The sequence below is a fragment of the Pseudophryne corroboree genome, chromosome 2 (assembly GCF_028390025.1).
Source record: "Pseudophryne corroboree isolate aPseCor3 chromosome 2, aPseCor3.hap2, whole genome shotgun sequence".
NCBI lineage: Eukaryota > Metazoa > Chordata > Amphibia > Anura > Myobatrachidae > Pseudophryne > Pseudophryne corroboree.
This window is the reverse complement of record NC_086445.1, coordinates 347,716,795-347,740,965: the sequence shown is the minus strand read 5'-3', so window position 1 is coordinate 347,740,965 and position 24,171 is coordinate 347,716,795. Positions and strand designations below refer to the sequence as shown.

At 49.0% G+C, this 24,171-nt stretch overlaps 1 protein-coding gene across 4 annotated transcripts in view; it reads right to left on the bottom strand.

Annotated features, from left to right (window-relative positions):
- The window catches only part of LOC135019092 (regucalcin-like), a 282,886-nt gene that overhangs the window by 244,482 nt on the left and 14,233 nt on the right, over positions 1 to 24,171 (bottom strand). The window contains exon 2 of one of the 4 annotated variants that reach the window (XM_063953074.1): positions 4,902 to 5,001. The exons of the other annotated variants lie outside the window; for them this stretch is intronic. The gene's annotated coding sequence lies outside the window, so the exon portion shown is untranslated. The remainder of the gene's footprint in view (positions 1 to 4,901; positions 5,002 to 24,171) is intronic. 4 annotated transcript variants of the gene reach the window in all.

Below are 24,171 nucleotides of genomic sequence, written 5' to 3'. Positions count from 1 at the left end.
CTGATATTACCCCAGGTACCACAAAAAAGGGTATTATGTTTGGGGAGAAAAAACTACCAGTGGTTTTTCCCCCATCTGATGAATTAAATGAAGTGTGTGAAGAAGCGTGGGCTTCCCCCGATAAGAAACTGGTTATTTCTAAAAAGTTACTAATGGCGTACCCTTTCCCGCCAGAGGACAGGTCACGTTGGGAGCCATCCCCTAGGGTGGATAAAGCGCTCACACGTCTGTCAAAAAAGGTGGCACTACCGTCTCCGGACACGGCCGCCCTAAAGGAGCCTGCAGATAGAAAGCAGGAGGCTATCCTGAAGTCTGTATATACACACACTCGGGTATCTAAGACCGGCTATTGCTTCAGCATGGATGTGCAGTGCTGCAGCTGCGTGGTCAGATTCCCTGTCGGAAAACATTGATACCCTAGACAGGGACACTATATTGCTAACCGTAGAGCATATTAAAGACGCTGTCTTGTACATGAGAGATGCACAGAGGGATATTTGCCGGCTGGCATCTAAAATAAACGCAATGTCCATTTCTGCCAGGAGAGGATTGTGGACTCGGCAGTGGACAGGAGATGCAGATTCTAAAAGGCACATGGAAGTATTGCCTTACAAGGGTGAGGAGTTGTTTGGGGATGGTCTCTCGGACCTCGTTTCCACAGCGACAGCTGGGAAGTCAGCATTTTTACCCCATGTTCCCTCACAGCCAAAGAAAGCACCGTATTATCAGGTACAGTCCTTTCGGCCCCAGAAAGGCAAGCGGGTTAGAGGCGCATCCTTTCTGCCCAGAGGTAGAGGGAAAAAGCTGCAACATACAGCTAGTTCCCAGGAACAAAAGTCCTCCCCCGCTTCCTCTAAGTCCACCACATGACGCTGGGGCTCCACAGGCGGAGCCAGGTACGGTGGGGGCCCGTCTCAAGAACTTCAGCGACCAGTGGGCTCGCTCACGGGTGGATCCCTGGATTCTACAAGTAGTATCTCAGGGGTACAAGCTGGAATTCGAGACGTCTCCCCCTCGCCGTTTCCTCAAATCTGCCTTACCGACAGCTCCCCCGAACAGGGAGGCAGTGCTGGAGGCGATTCACAAGCTGTATTCTCAGTAGGTGATAATCAAGGTACCCCTCCTTCAACAAGGACGGGGTTACTATTCCACAATGTTTGTGGTACCGAAACCAGATGGTTCGGTGAGACCCATTTTAAATTTAAAATCCTTGAACACTTATATAAGAAGGTTCAAGTTCAAGATGGAATCGCTCAGAGCGGTGATTGCAAGCCTGGACGAGGGGGATTCCATGGTATCACTGGACATCAAGGATGCTTACCCTGCATGTCCCCATTTACCCTCCTCACCAGGAGTACCTCAGATTTGTGGTACAGGACTGTCATTACCAATTCCAGACGTTGCCATTTGGTCTGTCCACGGCACCGAGGGTATTTACCAAGGTAATGGCCGAAATGATGATACTCCTTCGGAGAAAGGGAGTTTTAATTATCCCGTACTTGGACGATCTCCTTATAAAAGCGAAGTCCAGGGAACAGTTGTTGATCGGTGTAGCACTAGCTCGGGAAGTGCTACAACAGCATGGCTGGATCCTAAATATTCCAAAGTCGCAGCCGATTCCTACAACGCGTCTACTGTTCCTGGGGATGGTTCTGGATACAGAACAGAAAAAAGTATTTCTCCCGGAGGAGAAGGCCAAGGAGTTGTCATCTCTAGTCAGAGACCTCCTAAAACCAAAACAGGTGTCGGTGCACCACTGCACGCGAGTCCTGGGAAAGATGGTGGCTTCTTACGAAGCAATTCCATTCGGAAGGTTCCATGCAAGGATCTTTCAGTGGGATCTGTTGGACAAGTGGTCCGGATCGCATCTTCAGATGCATCGGCTGATAACCCTGTCTCCAAGGACCAGGGTGTCGCTGTTGTGGTGGCTGCAGAGTGCTCATCTTCTAGAGGGCCGCAGATTCGGCATACAGGACTGGGTCCTGGTGACCACGGATGCCAGCCTTCGAGGTTGGGGGGCAGTCACACAGGGAAGAAACTTCCAGGGACTATCAACAAGTCAGGAGTCTTCCCTACACATAAATATTCTGGAACTAAGGGCCATTTACAATGCCCTAAGTCAGGCAAGACCCCTGCTTCAACACCAGCCGTGCTGATCCAGTCAGACAACATCACGGCGGTCGCCCATGTAAACCTACAGGGCGGCACAAGAAGCAGGATGGCAATGGCAGATGCCACAAGGATTCTCCGATGGGCGGAAAATCATGTGTTAGCACTGTCAGCAGTGTTCATTCCCGGAGTGGACAACTGGGAAGCAGACTTTCTCAGCAGACACGACCTCCACCCGGGAGAGTGGGGACTTCATCCAGAAGTCTTCCAAATGATTGTACACCGGTGGGAAAGGCCACAGGTGGACATGATGGCGTCCGGCCTCAACAAAAAGCTAAAAAGATATTGCGCCAGGTCAAGGGACCCTCAAGCGATAGCTGTGGACGCTCTGGTAACACCGTGGGTGTACCGGTCGGTGTATGTGTTCCCTTCTCTGCCTCTCATACCCAAGGTACTGAGACTAATAAGAAGGAGAGGAGTAAGAACTATACTCATTGTTCCGGATTGGCCAAGAAGAGCTTGGTACCCAGAACTTCAAGAAATGATCTCAGAGGACCCATGGCCTCTGCGCTCAGACAGGACCTGCTGCAGCAGGGGCCCTGTCTGTTCCAAGACTTACCGTGGCTGCGTTTGACGGCATGGCGGTTGAACGCCGGATCCTGAAGGAAAAGGGCAGTCCGGAGGAAGTTATCCCTACGCTTATTAAAGCTAGGAAAGAAGTGACCGCAAACCATTATCACCGCATATGGCGGAAATATGTTGCGTGGTGTGAGGCCAGGAAGGCCCCAACGGAGGAATTTCACCTAGGTCGATTTCTGCACTTGCTACAGTCAGGAGTGACTATGGGCCTAAAATTGGGTTCCATTAAGGTCCAGATTTCGGCTCTATCGATTTTCTTCCAAAAAGAACTGGCTTCACTACCTGAAGTTCAGACATTTGTTAAGGGAGTGCTGCATATTCAGCCCCCTTTTGTGTCCCCAGTGGCACCTTGGGATCTCAACGTGGTGTTGGATTTCCTAAAGTCGCATTTGTTTGAACCACTTAAAACCGTGGAACTAAAATATCTCACGTGGAAAGTGGTCATGCTGTTGGCCTTGGCTTCGGCCAGGCGTGTGTCAGAATTGGCGGCTTTGTCTTGTAAAAGCCCTTATCTGATTTTCCATATGGATAGGGCGGAATTGAGGACTCGTCCCCAATTTCTCCCAAAGGTGGTTTCAGCGTTTCATTTGAACCAGCCTATTGTGGTGCCTGCGGCTACTCGTGACTTGGAGGACTCCAAGTTGCTGGACGTAGTCCGGGCCCTAAAAATCTATGTTTCCAGGACAGCTGGAGTCAGAAAGACTGACTCGCTATTTATCCTGCATGCGCCCAACAAGTTGGGTGCGCCTGCTTCAAAGCAGACTATTGCTCGCTGGATCTGTAGCACGATTCAACTTGCACATTCTGAATCTGTAAAAGCCCATTCCACGAGGAAGGTGGGCTCTTCTTGGGCGGCTGCCCGAGGGGCCTCGGCTTTACAACTTTGCCGAGCAGCTACTTGGTCGGGGTCAAACACGTTTGCTAAATTCTACAAGTTTGATACCCTGGCTGAGGAGGACCTAGAGTTCGCTCATTCGGTGCTGCAGAGTCATCCGCACTCTCCCGCCCGTTTGGGAGCTTTGGTATAATCCCCATGGTCCTTACGGAGTTCCCAGTATCCACTAGGACGTCAGAGAAAATAAGATTTTACTCACTGGTAAATCTTTTTCTCGTAGTCCATAGTGGATGCTGGGCGCCCGTCCCAAGTGCGGATTGTCTGCAATACTTGTATATAGTTATTGTTTAACTAAAGGGTTATTGTTGAGCCATCTGTTGAGAGGCTCAGTTATATTTCATACTGTTAACTGGGTATAGTATCACGAGTTATACGGTGTGATTGGTGTGGCTGGTATGAGTCTTACCCGGGATTCAAAATCCTTTCCTTATTGTGTCAGCTCTTCCGGGCACAGTATCCTAACTGAGGTCTGGAGGAGGGTCATAGAGGGAGGAGCCAGTGCACACCAGGTAGTCCTAAAGCTTTCTTTAGTTGTGCCCAGTATCCTGCAAAGCCGCTATTCCCCATGGTCCTTACGGAGTTCCCAGCATCCACTACGGACTACGAGAAATAGATTTACCGGTGAGTAAAATCTTATTTTTCCACCTACGAGCACGGGTCGCAGCCGGGAGCCTGACACGGGAGCTGCCCGGCTGCGACCCGTGCTCAGCCCTTTTCCCACCAGCAGTCACCAACCCGGCATATTGCCGGGTTTGTGATGCTGCTAGTGACGCGGCAGGGGCGGCGCTGGGAGATCACATGATCTCCCAGCGCCGCCCTTTCATACAGTGTAAACGGGAGCCGCGTCGACACGGCTCCCGTTTACACTACAACCCTACCCAGGTACATTGCCGGGTAGGATTCACGGGTCACTTGATCTGGGTTTTTGCGGGGGGGGGGGGGACCCTCTTCCACTTACAAAAAACACGTGTAAATGCGCGCCCCCGTGCTTTTACCAGTGTTTTTTGAGCTAGTGGAAAAGGGGTATAAATCAGGGCTCAAGAAAGGAGTAGAAGTTAAAACTGCTTTGACTCCCAACACTAGTATCCACAGGCCAGCCTCAGTCTACACCTATCCATTCTATGTGGGATAACGCAAACAGCCATGTTTTGTTGACAACAAATCCATATCCCCAAATCAGAGACCCAGCAGGTTCCTCAGATCTTATAGCCTCACTATGGAAACAAGCAAATGAACAGATTTTAAAAAAATTCCATACTTTTATGTTAGCCAGGACACTTATCACCCTCACGTCATGAATGACTGTCTCTGATCATTGCTCCATGGAGTAATATGGTATTTCTCAATACTGTATGCTCCTGCAGTGGATGATATATAAAACCACACATTTGTTACATCAGAAAGGAAGTGCAATGTGTTGCAAATTTTTAAATAAAGACTTCAGTTAGAATTCTAAACATTCATTTTATCTAAAATAAATGCAGCGTTAAAAATTTAGTGACCAAGCTGTTCAAGAGCACTTCTGCTCTAGAGATGATTGCAAATCTCTTCCAAAACTATGTAGATATCTCATTTTAAATACCATGTCAAAAGCAGTAGAGTCAGGAGATTTGCATCATAAATATGAATCTGAAATTAAGGAATTCTATGTCTTGTACACAAGGATGAGTTAAGCTAGGAAGTCTAACTACATACTGTAAATTGTTAGTATTATGGCACTGGGTAATTAACTCTATAAGGAACACAGCACTATGGTTTTTAAATCTAATTCTAAAGGTGCATACACATGGTGCAAAGTAACCTTACAATTATAGTCAAAATCGTAAGGAAAATTAGTGCAAATCGCACTGTGGGGGTAATTCCAAGTTGATCGCAGCAGGAAATTTTTTAGCAGTTGGGCAAAACCATGTGCACTGCAGGTGTGGCAGATATAACATGTGCAGAGAGAGTTAGATTTGGGTGGGTTATTTTGTTTCTATGCAGGGTAAATACTGGCGGCTTTATTTTTACACTGCAATTTAGATTGCAGATTGAACACACCCCACCCAAATCTAGCTCTCTCTGCAGATGTTATGGGGTATATGCAATTAGCGGCGAATCGCGGCAATTTTTCGCCCGTTTTTTAATTCAGCCGTCGAATTCCGGCAAGTGGGTGCCAGAATTCAACATATTCAATAAAAAATGGATTCGACAGTCCCGCTGTCGAAAAACGGCCGATTTGACGGATTTTGATCCGATTTTTAAAAAACCGAAAAAAAAATTGCGTGGGGTCCCCCCTCCAAAGCATAACCAGCCTCGGGCTCTTCGAGCCAGTCCTGGTTCTAAAAATCCGGGGGGGGAAATGACAGGGGATCCCCCGTATTTTTAAAACCAGCACCGGGCTCTGCGCCTGGTGCAAAAAATACGGGGGACAAAAAGAGTAGGGGTCCCCCGTATTTTTTTACACCAGCATCGGGCTCCACTAGCTGGACAGATAATGCCACAGCCGGGGGTCACTTTTATACAGCGCCCTGCGGCCGTGGCATTAAATATCCAACTAGTCACCCCTGGCCGGGGTACCCTGGGGGAGTGGGTACCCCTTCAATCAAGAGGCCCCCCCCCCCCCCCAGCCACCCAAGGGCCAGGGTTGAAGCCCAAGGCTGCCCCCCCCCCATCCAAGGGCTGCGGATGGGGGGCTGATAGCCTTGAGAAAATTGAAAGAATATTGTTTTTTCCAGTAGTACTACAAGTCCCAGCAAGCCTCCCCCGCAAGCTGGTACTTGGAGAACCACAAGTACCAGCATGCGGGAGAAAAACGGGCCCGCTTGTACCTGTAGTTCTACTGGGAAAAAAATACCCAAATAAAAACAGGACACGCACACCGTGATAGTAAAACTTTATTTCACACATGTCGACACATACATACTTACCTATGTTCACACGCCGACCTCTGTCCACTTGTCCAAGTAGAATCCACGTGTACCTGTGAATAAAATTATACTCACCTGATCCAGTGTCCAGATTATAATCCACGTACTTGGCAAAAAAAAAAAAAAAAAAACGAACACCCGGACCAGACGGACTGAAAGGGGTCCCATGTTTACACATGGGACCCCTTTCCACGAACGCCGGGACCCCACGTGACTGCTGTCACAGAAAGGTCCCTTCAGCCAATCAGGAAGCGCTACTTCGTGGCACTCACCTGATTGGCTGTATGCGCGTCTGCTGGCAGACAGCGCATCGCACAGCTCCCTCCATTAGTTTCAATGGTGGGAACTTTGCCGTCAGCGGTGGGGTTACCCGCGGTCAGCCGCTGACCGCGGGTGACCTCACCGCTGACCGCAAAGTTCCCACCATTGAATATAATGGAGAGGCTTTGCGATGCGCTGTCTGACAGCTCAGACGCGCATAGCCAATCAGGTGAGTGCCACGAAGTAGCGCTTCCTGATTGGCTGAAGGGACCTTTCTGTGACAGCAGTCACGTGGGGTCCCGGCATTCGTGGAAAGGGGTCCCATGTGTAAACATGGGACCCCTTTCAGTCCGTCTGGTCCGGGTGTTCGTTTTTTTTTTTTGCCAAGTACGTGGATTATAATCTGGACACTGGATCAGGTGAGTATAATTTTATTCACAGGTACACGTGGATTCTACTTGGACAAGTGGACAGAGGTCGGCGTGTGAACATAGGTAAGTATGTATGTAATAAAGTTTTACTATCACGGTGTGCGTGTCCTGTTTTTATTTGGGTATTTTTTCCCCAGTAGAACCACAGGTACAAGCGGGCCCGTTTTTCTCCCGCATGCTGGTACTTGTGGTTCTCCAAGTACCAGCTTGCGGGGGAGGCTTGCTGGGACTTGTAGTACTACTGGAAAAAACAATATTCTTTCAATTTTCTCAAGGCTATCAGCCCCCCATCCGCAGCCCTTGGATGGGGGGGGGGGGGGGGAAACAGCCTCGGGCTGCACCCCTGGCCCTTGGGTGGCTGGGGGGGAACCCCTTGATTGAAGGGGTCCCCACTCCCCCAGGGTACCCCGGCCAGGGGTGACTAGTTGGATATTTAATGCCACGGCCGCAGTATAAAAGTGACCCCCGGCTGTGGCATTATCTGTCCAGCTAGTGGAGCCCGATGCTGGTGTAAAAAATACGGGGGACCCCTACTCTTTTTGTCCCCCGTATTTTTTGCACCAGGCGCAGAGCCCGGTGCTGGTTTTAAAAATACGGGGGATCCGATGTCATTTTTTCCAACAGATTTTTAGAACCAGGACCGGCTCGAAGAGCCCGAGGCTGGTTATGCTTAGGAGGGGGGACCCCACGCAATTTTTTTTCTGATTTTTAACATTCCATTAAAAAATATATATATATAATAATATTTTTAAAAATATATAAATAATACTTGTGCCTTTAAAATAGACAAACCAAGTACCTAATCCCTTCTAATATAAATAGATATGCTATTACCAATAAAAAAAATAAAAAAACACCAAAAAAAGTGTTTTAATTTTTTTAAATTAGATTCCTCCACCAAAGTGTGGCGGATTGAAAATGACAAATTTACTGTCTAAAAGCACTGTTGTCGAATTTCCAAACTTCAATTGAATATACTTTTGGCGAATTGCCGCATTTGTACCATTGCAGAAATGTCGAATTTGACAAAAGTCGAATTTGACAAAAGTCGAATTTGACAAAAGTCGAATTTGACAAAAGTCGAATTTGACAAAAGTCGAATTTGACAAAAGTCGAATTTCAATAAGTCAGTTTTTTTGACGGAAAGTACTGAATTGCATGGTCGTTTTTTTTTTTGCGAAAATGTCCCGTTTTTCAACATTTTCGGGAATTCGACAGCAATTGCATATACCCCTATATCTGCCTCCCCTGCAGTGCACATGGTTTTGCCCAATTGCTAACAAACTTGAAGTTGCGATCAACTCAGAATTACCCCGTGTGTACACAGCTTGTGATACCGATGCGTGCTCCCGTGGGGTTGGTATCGCAAGAAAAGAGACTGTGTAGGCAAGTCAATCTTTACCATATTGTGTACAATCTAGTACAGGCCTGGCCAACCTGTGGTTCTCCAGCTGTTGTGAAACTACACATTCCAGCATGCTCTGCCACAGTTGTAGCATTTGCTAATAGCAAAAGTGTAGCAGGGCATGCTGGGACTTGTAGTTTCACAACATCTGGAGAACCACAGGTTGGCCAGGTCTGATCTAGTACATAGTGTAGTCGAAATTGGCACTTGGCGTGCCCAGGCATTTTTATGGATGGCCTCTGACGTAAACGATGACCACTTCCAGCTTCTTGTTTAGCAAAAATTGTGGACGACCTTTCCTGGCGCAGATAGGAAAAATCTTCAATGTTCCAGTAATTGCTTATGATTTTGCAATCAGGCCGCATATTGCGATGCAATCTCAATTTTTCCCATGGGCGGTTTCTCTCTATTTCTGGCCGGCAACTTATTGATCGCAGAACCTGCAATCCTTACTGAATCGGGCCCATAGTCAATATCTCACCGTGCGTATGCACCTTAAGTGTGTATCCGCAGAGGTCATGGTTTGCAAAAGATATTTATATCAAGTATTACATACTGTAGTTATGGTTCTAGCAAATATTGTAACCCAAAAAAAATAACGCAAACGTTAAAAAAAAAAAAGATTTAAAAAAATAAAATTTTAAAATGTCAAAAAATAAGAATTTACTCACCGGTAATTCTATTTCTCGTAGTCCGTAGTGGATGCTGGGTACTCCGTAAGGACCATGGGGAATAGACGGGCTCCGCAGGAGACTGGGCACTCTTAAAAGAAAGATTAGGTACTATATCTGGTGTGCACTGGCTCCTCCCTCTATGCCCCTCCTCCAGACCTCAGTTAGGGAAACTGTGCCCGGAAGAGCTGACATTACTAGGAAAGGATTTGGAATCCAGGGTAAGACTCATACCAGCCACACCAATCACACTGCACAACTTGTGATAACTATACCCAGTTAACAGTATGAACAACAACTGAGCCTCAGTCAACAGATGGCTCATAACAATAACCCTTTAGTTAAGCAATAACTATACACATGTATTGCAGAGTCCGCACTTTGGGAAGGGCTCCCAGCATCCACTACGGACTACGAGAAATAGAATTACCGGTGAGTAAATTCTTATTTTCTCTGACGTCCTAGTGGATGCTGGGTACTCCGTAAGGACCATGGGGATTATACCAAAGCTCCCAAACAGGCGGGAGAGTGCGGATGACTCTGCAGCACCGAATGAGCAAACTCAAGGTCCTCCTCAGCCAGGGTATCAAACTTGTAGAATTTTGCAAAAGTGTTTGAACCCGACCAAGTAGCAGCTCGGCAAAGTTGTAAAGCCGAGACCCCTCGGGCAGCCGCCCAAGAAGAGCCCACCTTCCTCGTGGAATGGGCTTTTACTGATTTAGGATGCGGCAGTCCAGCCGCAGAATGCGCAAGCTGAATCGTGCTACAGATCCAGCGAGCAATAGTCTGCTTTGAAGCAGGAGCACGCAGCTTGTTGGGTGCATGCATGATAAAAAGCGAGTCAGTTTTTCTGACTCTAGCCGTCCTGGAAACGTAGATTTTCAGGGCCCGGACTACGTCCAGCAACTTGGAATCCTCCAAGTCCCGAGTAGCCGCCGGCACCACAATAGGTTGGTTCAAATGAAACGCTGACACCACCTTTGGGAGAAATTGTGGACGAGTCCTCAATTCTGCCCTGTCCATATGGAAAATCAGATATGGGCTTTTACATGACAAAGCCGCCAATTCTGACACACGCCTAGCTGAGGCCAAGGCCAACAGCATGACCAACTTCCACGTGAGATACTTCAACTCCACGGTCTTAAGTGGCTCAAACCAATGTGATTTCAGGAAATCCAACACAACGTTGAGATCCCAAGGTGCCACAAAAGGGGGCTGAATATGCAGCACTCCCTTAACAAATGTCTGAACTTCAGGCAGTGAAGCCAGTTCTTTTTGAAAGAAAATAGACAGGGCCGAAATCTGGACTTTAATGGATCCCAATTTTAGGCCCATAGTCACTCCGGACTGTAGGAAGTGCAGAAATAATAAATAAATAATAATAATAAATAAATCGACCCAGCTGGAATTCCTCTGTTGGGGCCTTCCTGGCCTCACACCAAGCAACATATTTTCGCCATATGCGGTGATAATGTTTTGCTGTCACATCCTTCCTAGCTTTTATCAGCATAGGAATCACTTCATCTGGAATGCCCTTTTCCGTTAGGATTAGAGATGAGCGGATTCGGTTTTACTCGGTTCTCAAAACCGAATCTTATTGGCTCACGGATGTCACGTGTTTTGGATAGCCAATAAGATTCGGTTTTGAGAACCGAGTAAAACCGAATCCGCTCATCTCTAGTTAGGATCCGGCGTTCAACCGCCATGCCATCAAACGCAGCCGCGGTAAGTCTTGGAACAGACAGGGCCCCTGCTGCAGCAGGTCCTGTCGGAGCGGCAGAGGCCATGGGTCCTCTGAGATCATTTCTTGTAGTTCTGGGCACCAAGTTCTTCTTGGCCAATCCGGAACGATGAGTATAGTTCTTACTCCTCTCTTTCTTATTATCCTCAGTACCTTGGGTATGAGAGGAAGAGGAGGGAACACATAAACCGACTGGTACACCCACGGTGTCACCAGGGCGTCCACAGCTATCGCCTGAGGGTCCCTTGACCTGGCGCAATATCTTTTTAGCTTTTTGTTGAGGCGGGACGCCATCATGTCCACCTGTGGCCGTTCCCAATGATTTACAATCAGCGTGAAGACTTCTGGATGAAGTCCCCACTCTCCCGGGTGGAGGTCGTGTCTGCTGAGGAAGTCTGCTTCCCAGTTGTCCACTCCCGGAATGAACACTGCTGACAGTGCCAGCACGTGGTTCTCCGCCTATCGAAGAATCCTTGTGGCTTCTGCCATTGCCATCCTGCATCTTCTGTGCATGGAACCTGCCGAAGAGAATTGCTTCGTAAGAAGCTACCATCTTTCCCAGGACTCGCGTGCAGTGATGCACCGACACCTGTTTTGGTTTCAGGAGGTCCCTGACCAGAGATGACAATTCCTGGGCCTTCTCCACCGGGAGAAACACCTTCTTCTGTTCTGTGTCCAGAATCATGCCCAAGAACAGCAGACGCGTCGCAGGAATCAGCTGCGACTTTGGGATATTCAGAATCCAGCCGTGCTGTTGCAGCACTTCCCGAGATAGTGCTACGTTGACTAACAACTGCTCCTTGTACCTCGCCTTTATAAGGAGATCGTCCAAGTACGGGATAATTATAACTCCCTTCTTCCGAAGGAGTATCATTTCGGCCATTACCTTGGTAAATACCCTCGGTGCCGTGGACAGACCAAACGGTAACGTCTGGAATTGGTAATGACAGTCCTGTACCACAAACCTGAGGTACTCCTGGTGAGGTGGGTAAATGGGGACATGCAGATAAGCGTCCTTGATGTCCAGCGACACCATAAAATCCCCCTCTTCCAGGCTTGCAATAACCGCCCCGAGCGATTCCATTTTGAACTTGAACTTCCTTACGTAAGTGTTCAAGGATTTTACATTTAGAATGGGTCTCACCGAACCGTCTGGTTTCGGTACCACAAACATTGTGGAATAGTAACCCCGTCCCTGTTGAAGGAGGGGAACCTTGATTATCACCTGCTGAAGGTACAGCTTGTGAATAGCCGCCAGCACTACCTCCCTTTCCCTGGGAGCCGCTGGCAAGGCTGATTTGAGGTAACGGCGAGGGGGAGTCGCCTCGAACTCCAGCATGTATCCCTGAGATACCACTTGTAGAACCCAGAGATCCACCTGTGAGCGAACCCACTGGTCGCTGAAATTCCGGAGACGCGCCCCCCACCGCACCTGGCTCCACCTGTGGAGCCCCAGCGTCATGCGGTGGACTTAGTGGAAGCAGGGGAGGATTTTTGTTCCTGGGAACTGGCTGTCTGGTGCAGCTTTTTTCCCTCTACCCCTGCCTCTGGGCAGAAAGGATGCGCCTCTGACCTGCTTGCCTTTCTGAGGCCGAAAGGACTGTACTTGATAATACGGTGCTTTCTTAGGCTGTGAGGGAACCTGAGGTAAAAAAGTCGACATCCCAGCTGTTGCTGTGGATACGAGGTCCGAGAGACCGTCCCCAAACAATTCCTCACCCTTATAAGGAAAAACCTCCATGTGCCTTTTAGAATCAGCATCACCTGTCCACTGCCGAGTCCATAATACTCTCCTGACAGAAATGGACATTGCATTAATTCTAGATGCCAGCCGGCAAATGTCCCTCTGTGCATCCCTCATATACAAGACGACGTCCTTTATATGCTCTATGGTTAGCAAAATAGCATCCCTGTCGAGGATATCAATGTTGTCTGACAGGGTATCAGACCATGCTGCTGCTGCAGCACTACACATCCATGCTGAAGCAATAGCAGGTCTCAGTATAGTACCTGTGTGTGTATATACAGACTTCAGGATAGCCTCCTGCTTTCTATCTGCAGGCTCCTTTAGGGCGGCCGTATCCTGAGACGGCAGTGCCACCCTTTTAGATAATCGTGTGAGCGCCTTGTCCACCCTAGGGGATGTCTCCCAGCGTAACCTATCCGTTGGCGGGAAAGGGTACGCCATCAGTAACCTCTTAGAAATCACTAGTTTCTTATCAGGGGAACACCACGCTACTTCACACAATTCATTTAATTCATCAGATGGGGGAAAAGTCACTGGCTGCTTTTTCTCCCCAAACATAATACCCTTTTTAGTGGTAACCGGGTTAATGTCAGAAATGTGCAACACATTTTTCATTGCCGTAATCATGCATCGGATGGCCCTTGTGGACTGTACATTTGTCTCATCCTCGTCTACACTGGAGTCAGACTCCGTGTCGACATCTGTGTCTGCCATCTGAGCTAGCGGGCGTTTGAGCCCCTGATGGCCTCTGAGACGCCTGGGCAGGCGCGGGCTGAGATGCCGGCTGTCCCAAGGCTGTTACGTCATCGAACCTTTTATGTAAAGAGTTGACACTGTCGGTTAATACCTTCCACATATCCATCCACTCCGGTGTCGGCCCCGTAGGGGGCGACATCACACTTATCGGCTCCTGCTCCGCCTCCACGTAGCCCTCCTCATCAAACATGTCGACACAGCCGTACCGACATACCGCACACACACAGGGAATGCTCTGACTGAGGACAGGACCCCACAAAGTCCTTTGGGGAGACAGAGAGAGAGTATGCCAGCACACACCACATCGCTATATAACACAGGGATTTTCACTATACTGAGTGATTTTTCCCAATAGCTGCTTATTAACACAAATTGCGCCTAAATTTATGTGGCCCCCCCCTCTTTTTTACCCTTGTTGTACTGGATACTGCAGGGGAGAGCCTGGGGAGCGTCCTTCCAGCGGAGCTGTGAAGAGAAAATGGCGCTGGCTGTGCTGAGAAAGATAGCCCCGCCCCCTCAGCGGCGGGCTTCTCCCACTTTTTATAATGTTAATGGCGGGGTTTTTTGCACTTATACAGTGTTATACACTGTATTATGTGCTATTTGTGCCAAAAATGTAAACTAATTGCTGCCCAGCGCCCCCTAAAGCACCCCCTAGAGTGCCCAGCCTCCTTCGGAGCCCGCTATTCCCCATGGTCCTTACGGAGTTCCCAGCATCCACTACGGACTACGAGAAATAAAATTACCGGTGAGTAAATTCTTATTTTCTCTGACGTCCTAAGTGGATGCTGGGAACTCCGTAAGGACCATGGGGATTATACCAAAGCTCCCAAACGGGCGGGAGAGTGCGGATGACTCTGCAGCACCGAATGAGAGAACTCCAGGTCCTCCTCAGCCAGGGTATCAAATTTGTAAAATTTTGCAAACGTGTTTGCCCCTGACCAAGTAGCTGCTCGGCAAAGTTGTAAAGCCGAGACCCCTCGGGCAGCCGCCCAAGATGAGCCCACCTTCCTTGTGGAATGGGCATTCACAGATTTTGGCTGTGGCAGGCCTGCCACAGAATGTGCAAGCTGAATTGTACTACAAATCCAGCGAGCAATAGACTGCTTAGAAGCAGGAGCACCCAGCTTGTTGGGTGCATACAGGATAAACAGCGAGTCAGATTTTCTGACTCCAGCCGTCCTGGAAACATATATTTTCAGGGCCCTGACAACGTCTAGCAACTTGGAGTCCTCCAAATCCTTAGTAGCCGCAGGCACCACAATAGGCTGGTTCAGGTGAAACGCTGACACCACCTTAGGGAGAAATTGGGGACGAGTCCTCAATTTTGTCCTATCCATATGGAAAATCAGATAAGGGCTTTTACATGATAAAGCCGCCAATTCTGACACTCGCCTGGCTGAAGCCAAGGCCAATAACATGACCACTTTCCACGTGAGATATTTCAGATCCACGGTTTTTAGTGGCTCAAACCAATGTGATTTTAAGAAACTCAACATCACGTTGAGATCCCAAGGTGCCACAGGAGGCACAAATGGGGGCTGAATATGCAGCACTCCTTTCACAAATGTCTGAACTTCAGGTACTGAAGCTAGTTCTTTTTGAAAGAAAAATCGACAGAGCCGAGATCTGTACTTTAATGGAGCCTAGTTTTAGGCCCATATTCACTCCTGCTTGCAGGAAATGCAGAAATCGACCTAGTTGAAATTCCTCTGTTGGGGCCTTTTTGGCCTCGCACCATGCAACATATTTCCGCCATATGCGGTGATAATGCTTTGCCGTAACATCTTTCCTGGCCTTAATAAGCGTAGGAATGACTTCTTCCGGAATACCCTTTTCCTTTAGGATCCGGTGTTCAACCGCCATGCCGTCAAACGCAGCCGCGGTAAGTCTTGGAACAGACAGGGCCCCTGCTGTAACAGGTCCTGTCTGAGCGGTAGAGGCCACGGGTCCTCTGAGAGCATCTCTTGAAGTTCCGGGTACCACGCTCGTCTTGGCCAATCCGGAACCACGAGAATGGTGTTTACTCCTCTCTTTCTTATTATTCTCAATACCTTTGGTATGAGAGGCAGAGGAGGGAACACATAAACCGACTGGTACACCCACGGAGTCACTAGAGCGTCCACAGCTACAGCCTGAGGGTCCCTTGACCTGGCGCAATATCTTTTTAACTTTTTGTTGAGGCGGGACGCCATCATGTCCACCTGTGGTTTTTCCCAACGGTTTACCAGCATCTGGAAGACTTCTGGATGAAGTCCCCACTCTCCCGGGTGGAGGTCGTGTCTGCTGAGGAAGTCTGCTTCCCAGTTGTCCACTCCCGGAATGAACACTGCTGACAGTGCTAGTACATGATTCTCCGCCCATCGGAGAATTCTTGTGGCTTCTGCCATCGCCATCCTGCTTCTTGTGCCGCCCTGTCGATTTACATGGGCGACTGCCGTGATGTTGTCTGACTGGATCAGCACCGGCTGGTGTAGAAGCAGGGATTTTGCTTGACTTAGGGCATTGTAGATGGCCCTTAGTTCCAGAATATTTATGTGAAGGGAAGTCTCCTGACTCGACCATAGTCCTTGGAAGTTTCTTCCCTGTGTGACTGCCCCCCAGCCTCGAAGGCTGGCATCCGTGGTCACCAGGACCCAGTCCTGTATGCCGAACCTGCGGCCCTCTAGAAGATGGGCACTCTGCAGCCACCACAGTAGAGACACCCTGGTTCTTGGAGACAGGGTTATCAATCGATGCATCTGAAGATGCGATCCGGACCACTGGTCCAACAGGTCCCACTGAAAGATTCTGGCATGGAACCTGCCGAAGGGAATTGCTTCGTAAGAAGCCACCATCTTTCCCAGGACCCGCGTGCAGCGATGCACTGATACCTGTTTTGGTTTCAGGAGGTCTCTGACTAGAGATGACAACTCCCTGGCTTTCTCCTCCGGGAGAAACACTTTTTTCTGGACTGTATCCAGAATCATACCCAGGAACAGTAGCCGTGTCGTCGGAACCAGCTGTGACTTCGGGATATTCAGAATCCAGCCGTGCTGGTGCAGCACCTCCTGAGATAGTGCTACTCCCACCAACAACTGTTCCTTGGACCTCGCTTTTATTAGGAGATCGTCCAAGTACGGGATAATTAAAACTCCCTTTTTTCGAAGGAGTATCATCATTTCCGCCATCACCTTGGTAAATACCCTCGGTGCCGTGGACAGTCCAAACGGCAGCGTCTGGAATTGGTAATGGCAATCCTGTACCACAAATCTGAGGTACTCCTGGTGAGGATGGTAAATGGGGACAGGCAAGTAAGCATCCTTGATGTCCAGGGATACCATGTAATCCCCCTCTTCCAGGCTCGCAATAACCGCCCTGAGCGATTCCATCTTGAACTTGAATTTTTTTATGTATGTGTTCAAGGATTTCAAATTTAAAATGGGTCTCACCGAACCGTCCGGTTTCGGTACCACAAATAGTGTGGAATAGTAACCCCGGCCTTGTTGAAGTAGGGGTACCTTGATTATCACCTGCTGGGAATACAGCTTGTGAATTGCCGCTAGCACCGCCTCCCTGTCTGAGGGAGCAATCGGCAAGGCAGATTTTAGGAACCGGTGGGGTGGAGACGCCTCGAATTCCAGTTTGTACCCCTGAGATACTATTTGAAGGATCCAGGGATCCACCTGTGAGCAAGCCCACTGATCGCTGAAATTCTTGAGGCGGCCCCCCACCGTACCAGGCTCCGCCTGTGGAGCCCCACCGTCATGCGGCGGACTTGGCAGAAGAAGCGGGGGAGGACTTTTGCTCCTGGGAACCTGCTGTTTGTTGCAGCCTTTTTCCCCTACCTCTGCCTCTGGATAGAAAAGACCCGCCTTTTCCACGCCTGTTTTTCTGGGTCCGAAATGACTGAACCTGATAAAACGGCGCCTTCTTAGGCTGTGAGGGGACATGGGGTAAAAATGCTGACTTCCCAGACGTTGCTGTGGAAACTAGGTCCGAGAGACCATCCCCAAATAATTCCTCACCTTTATATGGCAACACTTCCATGTGCCTTTTAGAATCTGCATCTCCTGTCCACTGGCGAGTCCATAACCCTCTCCTAGCAGAAATGGACAATGCACTAACTTTAGATGCCAGTCGGCAGATTTCCCTCTGTGCATCTCTCATATATAAGACTGAGTCTTTTATATGGTCTATGGTTAACAGGATCGTGTCTCTGTCTAATGTGTCAATATTTTCTGACAGTTTATCTGACCACGCAGCGGCAGCACTGCACATCCAAGCTGACGCAATAGCTGGCCTAAGTATAATGCCTGAGTGTGTATATACAGACTTCAGGATCGCCTCCTGCTTTCTATCAGCAGGTTCCTTGAGGGCGGCCGTATCCGGAGACGGTAGTGCCACCTTTTTTGACAAACGTGTGAGCGCTTTATCCACCCTAGGAGGTGTTTCCCAACGTGACCTATCCTCTGGCGGGAAAGGGAACGCCATTAGTACCTTCTTAGGAATTACCAATTTTTTTATCAGGGAAAGCCCACGCTTCTTCACACACTTCATTTAATTCATCTGATGGGGGAAAAACTACGGGTAGTTTTTTCTCCCCAAACATAATACCCTTTTTAGTGGTACCTGTATTTATATCAGAAATGTGTAACACCTCTTTCATTGCCTCAATCATGCAGTGAATGGCCTTAGTGGGCATCAGATTAGACTCATCGTCGTCGACACTGGTGTCAGTATCAGTGTCGACATCTGGGTCTGCGGTCTGAGGTAGCGGGTGTTTCAGAGCCCCTGATGACCTGTGCGACGCCTGGGCAGGCACGAGCTGAGAAGTCGGCTGTCCCACATTTGGCATGTCGTCAAATTTCTTATGTAAGGAGTCTATACGTGCACTCATTTCTTTCCATAAGCTCAACCACTCAGGTGTCTGCCCCGCAGGGGGTGACATCCCTTCTAAAGGCATCTGCTCCGTCTCCACATCATTATCCTCATCAAACATGTCGACACAGCCGTACCGACACACCGCACACACACAAGGAATGCTCCAACAGAGGACAGGACCCACAAAAGCCCTTTGGGGGGACAGAGTGAGAGTATGCCAGCACACACCAGAGCGCTATATAATGCAGGGACTAACTGAGTTATGTCCCCTATAGCTGCTTTTTCTATATAATTTATACAGCGCCTAAATTTAGTGCCCCCCCTCTCTTTTTTTTACCCTTTTCTGTAGTGTAGACTGCAGGGGAGAGCCAGGGAGCTTCCTTCCAGTGGATCTGTGAAGGAGAAATGGAGCCAGTGTGCTGTAGGAGATAGCTCCGCCCCTTTTCCGCGGCCTATTCTCCCGCTTTTTTCTGGATTCTGGCAGGGGTATTTTCCACATATATAGCCTCTAGGGCTATATATTGTGGTATTTTTGCCAGCCAAGGTGTTATAATTGCTTCTCAGGGCGCCCCCCCCCCCCCCCCCCAGCGCCCTGCACCCTCAGTGACCGGAGTGTGAAGTGTGTGTGAGGAGCAATGGCGCACAGCTGCAGTGCTGTGCGCTACCTTGGAGAAGACTGATGTCTTCTGCCGCCGATTTTCCGGACCTCTTCTTGCTTCTGGCTCTGTAAGGGGGACGGCGGCGCGGCTCCGGGACCGAACACCAAGGACTGGGCCTGCGGTCGATCCCTCTGGAGCTAATGGTGTCCAGTAGCCTAAGAAGCCCAATCCGGCTGCAAGCAGGCGATTTCGCTTCTTCTCCCCTTAGTCCCTCGCTGCAGTGAGCCTGTTGCCAGCAGGTCTCACTGAAAATAAAAAACCTAAGTCTATCTTTCCTTCTAAGAGCTCAGGAGAGCCCCTAGTGTGCATCCAACCTCGGCCGGGCACAATATCTAACTGAGGCTTGGAGGAGGGTCATAGTGGGAGGAGCCAGTGCACACCAGGTAGTCATAAATCTTTCTTGAGTGCCCAGCCTCCTTCGGAGCCCGCTATTCCCCATGGTCCTTACGGAGTTCCCAGCATCCACTAGGACGTCAGAGAAAATAAGAATTTACTTACCGATAATTCTATTTCTCATAGTCCGTAGTGGATGCTGGGACTCCGTCAGGACCATGGGGAATAGCGGGCTCCGCAGGAGACAGGGCACATCTAAATAAAGCTTTTAGGATCACATGGTGCGTACTGGCTCCTCCCCCTATGACCCTCCTCCAAGCCTCAGTTAGGTACTGTGCCCGGACGAGCGTACACAATAAGGAAGGATCTTGAATCCCGGGTAAGACTCATACCAGCCACACCAATCACACCGTACAACTTGTGATCTGAACCCAGTTAACAGTATGATAACAAAAAACGAAGTAGCCTCTGAAAAGATGGCTCACAACAATAGTAATAACCCGATCTTTGTAACAATAACTATGTACAAGTATTGCAGACAATCCGCACTTGGGATGGGCGCCCAGCATCCACTACGGACTATGAGAAATAGAATTATCGGTAAGTAAATTCTTATTTTCTCTAACGTCCTAGTGGATGCTGGGACTCCGTCAGGACCATGGGGATTATACCAAAGCTCCCAAACGGGCGGGAGAGTGCGGATGACTCTGCAGCACCGAATGAGAGAACTCCAGGTCCTCCTTAGCCAGAGTATCAAATTTGTAAAATTTTACAAACGTGTTCTCCCCTGACCACGTAGCTGCTCGGCAAAGTTGTAATGCCGAGACCCCTCGGGCAGCCGCCCAAGATGAGCCCACTTTCCTTGTGGAGTGGGCCTTTACAGATTTAGGCTGTGGCAGGCCTGCCACAGAATGTGCAAGTTGGATTGTGCTACAGATCCAACGTGCAATCGTCTGTTTAGACGCAGGAGCACCCATCTTGTTGGGTGCATACAATATAAACAACGAGTCAGATTTTCTGACTCCAGCTGTCCTTGAAATATATATTTTTAATGCTCTGACAACGTCCAGTAACTTGGAGTCCTCCAAGTCGCTAGTAGCCGCAGGCACCACAATAGGCTGGTTCAAGTGAAAAGCCGAAACCACCTTAGGGAGAAAATGAGGACGTGTCCGCAGTTCTGCCCTGTCCGAATGGAAAATCAGATATGGGCTTTTGTATGATAAAGCCGCCAACTCTGAAACTCTCCTGGCTGAAGCCAGGGCCAATAGCATGGTTACCTTCCATGTAAGGTATTTTAAATCTACCGATTTTAGAGGCTCAAACCAATGAGATTTGAGAAAATTCAAAACTACGTTCAAATCCCACGGTGCCACTGGAGGCACTATTGGGGGTTGTATATGTAGTACACCTTTGACAAAAGTTTGTACTTCAGGCACTGATGCCAATTCCTTCTGGAAGAAGATTGATAAGGCCGAAATTTGAACTTTAATGGACCCCAATTTTAGGCCCATAGACAATCCTGCTTGCAGGAAATGTAAGAATCGACCCAATTGAAATTCTTCCGTTGGAGCCTTCTTGGCCTCACACCACGCAACATATTTCCGCCAAATGCGGTGATAATGTTGTACAGTCACTTCCTTTCTAGCCTTAATCAAGGTAGGAATAACTTCCTCTGGAATGCCCTTTTCTTTTAGAATCCGGCGTTCAACCGCCATGCCGTCAAACGCAGACGCGGTAAGTCTTGGAACATACAAGGTCCCTGCTGAAGCAGATCCCTTCTTAGAGGTAGAGGCCACGGATCCTCCGTGAGCATCTCTTGAAGTTCCGGATACCAAGTTCTTCTTGGCCAGTCCGGAGCCACCAGTATTGTTCTTACTCCTCTTTTCCGTATAATTCTCAGTACCTTTGGTATGAGAGGCAGAGGAGGGAACACATACACTGACTGGTACACCCACGGTGTTACCAGAGCGTCCACAGCTATTGCCTGAGGGTCTCTTGACCTGGCGCAATATCTGTCCAATTTTTTGTTGAGGCGAGACGCCATCATGTCCACCTTTGGTTTTTCCCAACGGTTCACAATCATGTGGAAGACTTCTGGATGAAGTCCCCACTCTCCCGGGTGAAGGTCGTGTCTGCTGAGGAAGTCTGCTTCCCAGTTGTCCACTCCCGGGATGAACACTGCTGACAGTGCTATGACATGATTCTCCGCCCAGCGCAGAATCCTTGCAGCTTCTGTCATTGCTCTTCTGCTTCTCGTGCCGCCTTGTCGGTTTACGTGGGCGACTGCCGTGATGTTGTCCGACTGGATCAACACCGGCTGACCCTGAAGCAGCGATTTTGCCAGGCTTAGAGCATTGTAGATCGCTCTTAGCTCCAGTATATTTATGTGAAGGGACGTCTCCAGGTTTGACCACACGCCCTGGAAGTTTCTTCCCTGTGTGACTGCTCCCCAGCCTCGTAGGCTGGCATCCGTAGTCACCAGGACCCAGTCCTGTATGCCGAATCTGCGGCCCTCTAACAGATGGGCACTCTGCAACCACCACAGGAGAGACAACCTTGTTCTTGGTGACAGTGTTATCCGCTGATGCATGTGCAGATGCGATCCGGACCATTTGTCCAGCAGATCCCACTGAAATGTCCGTGCATGGAATCTGCCGAATGGAATCGCTTCGTAAGAAGCCACCATCTTTCCCAGGACTCTTGTGCATTGATGTACTGACACAGTTCCTGGTTTTAGGAGGTTCCTGACAAGTTCGGATAACTCCCTTGCTTTCTCCTCCGGGAGAAACACCTTTTTCTGAACCGTGTCCAGAATCATTCCCAGGAACAGCAGACGAGTTGTCGGGGTCAATTGAGATTTTGGAAGATTCAGAATCCACCCGTGTTGCTGAAGCACTACCTGGGTTAGTGCTACACCGACTTCCAGCTGTTCTCTGGACTTTGCCCTTATCAGGAGATCGTCCAAGTAAGGGATAATTAATACGCCTTTTCTTCGTAGAAGAACCATCATTTCGGTCATTACCTTGGTAAAGACCCGAGGGGCCGTGGACAAACCAAACGGCAGCGTTTGAAACTGATAATGACCGTCTTGTATCATGAACCTGAGATACCCTTGGTGTGAGGGGTAAATTGGGACATGCAGATAAGCATCTTTTATGTCCAGGGACACCATGAAGTCCCCTTCTTCCAGATTCGCTATCACTGCTCTGAGTGACTCCATCTTGAACTTGAATTTCTGTATGTACAGGTTCAAGGATTTCAGGTTTAGAATAGGTCTTACCGAACCGTCCGGCTTCGGTACCACAAATAGTGTGGAATAATACCCCTTTCCCTGTTGTAGGAGGGGTACCTTGACTATCACCTGCTGAGAATACAGCTTGTGAATGGCTTCCAAAACCGACGTCCTTTCTGAGGGAGACGTTGGTAAAGCAGACTTTAGGAACCGGCGAGGGGGAGACCTTTCGAACTCCAACATGTAACCCTGAGATATTATCTGCAGGATCCACGGGTCCACTTGTGAGCGAGCCCACTGATTGCTGAAAATCTTGAGTCGACCACCCACCGCCCCTGAGTCCGCTTGTAAAGCCCCAGCGTCATGCTGATGGCTTTGTAGAACCCGGGGCGGGCTTCTGGTCCTGGGCAGGGGCTGCTTGCTGCCCTCTCTTACCTTTTCCTCTGCCTCGCGGCAGATAAGACTGTCCTTTTGGTCGCTTGTTTTTATAAGAGCGAAAGGACTGCGGCTGAAAAGACGGTGTCTTTTTCTGTGGGGAGGGGGTCTGAGGTAAAAAAGTGGATTTGCCGGCAGTTGCCGTGGCCACCAGGTCCGAAAGACCGACCCCAAATAATTCCTCTCCTTTATATGGCAATACTTCCATATGCCTTTTGGAATCCGCATCACCTGACCACTGTCGCGTCCATAAACTTCTTCTGGCAGATATGGACATCGCGCTTACTCTTGATGCTAGAGTACAAATATCCCTCTGAGCATCTCGCATATAAAGAAAAGCATCCTTTAATTGCTCTAGAGTCAATAAAATACTGTCCCTATCCAGGGTATCAATATTTTCAGTCAGAGAATCCAACCACACTACCCCAGCACTGCACATCCAGGCTGAGGCTATTGCCGGTCGCAGTATAACACCAGTATGTGTGTATATACTCTTCAGTGTAGTTTCCAGCCTCCTATCTGCTGGATCCATGAGGGCGGCCGTATCAGGAGACGGCAACGCCACTTGCTTTGATAAACGTGTGAGCGCCTTATCCACCCTAGGGGGTGTTTCCCAGCGCGCCCTAACCTCTGGTGGGAAAGGGTATAATGCCAATAACTTCTTGGAAATTAGCAGTTTTCTATCTGGGTTAACCCACGCTTCGTCACACACGTCATTCAATTCCTCTGATTCTGGAAAAGCTACAGGTAGTTTTTTCACCCCCCACATAATACCCCTTTTTGAGGTACCAGCAGTATCAGAGATCTGCAAAGCCTCCTTCATTGCCGTGATCATATAACGTGTGGCCCTATTGGAAAATACGTTTGTTTCTTCACCGTCGACACTAGATTCATCTGTGTCGGTACCCGTGTCGACTGACTGAGGTAAGGGACGTTTTACAGCCCCTGACGGTGTCTGAGACGCCTGAGCCGGTACTAACTGGTTTTCCGGCCGTCTCATTTCGTCAACTGACTTTTGTAATGTGCTAACATTATCACGTAATTCCATAACTAAAGCCATCCATTCCGGTGTCGACTCCCTAGGG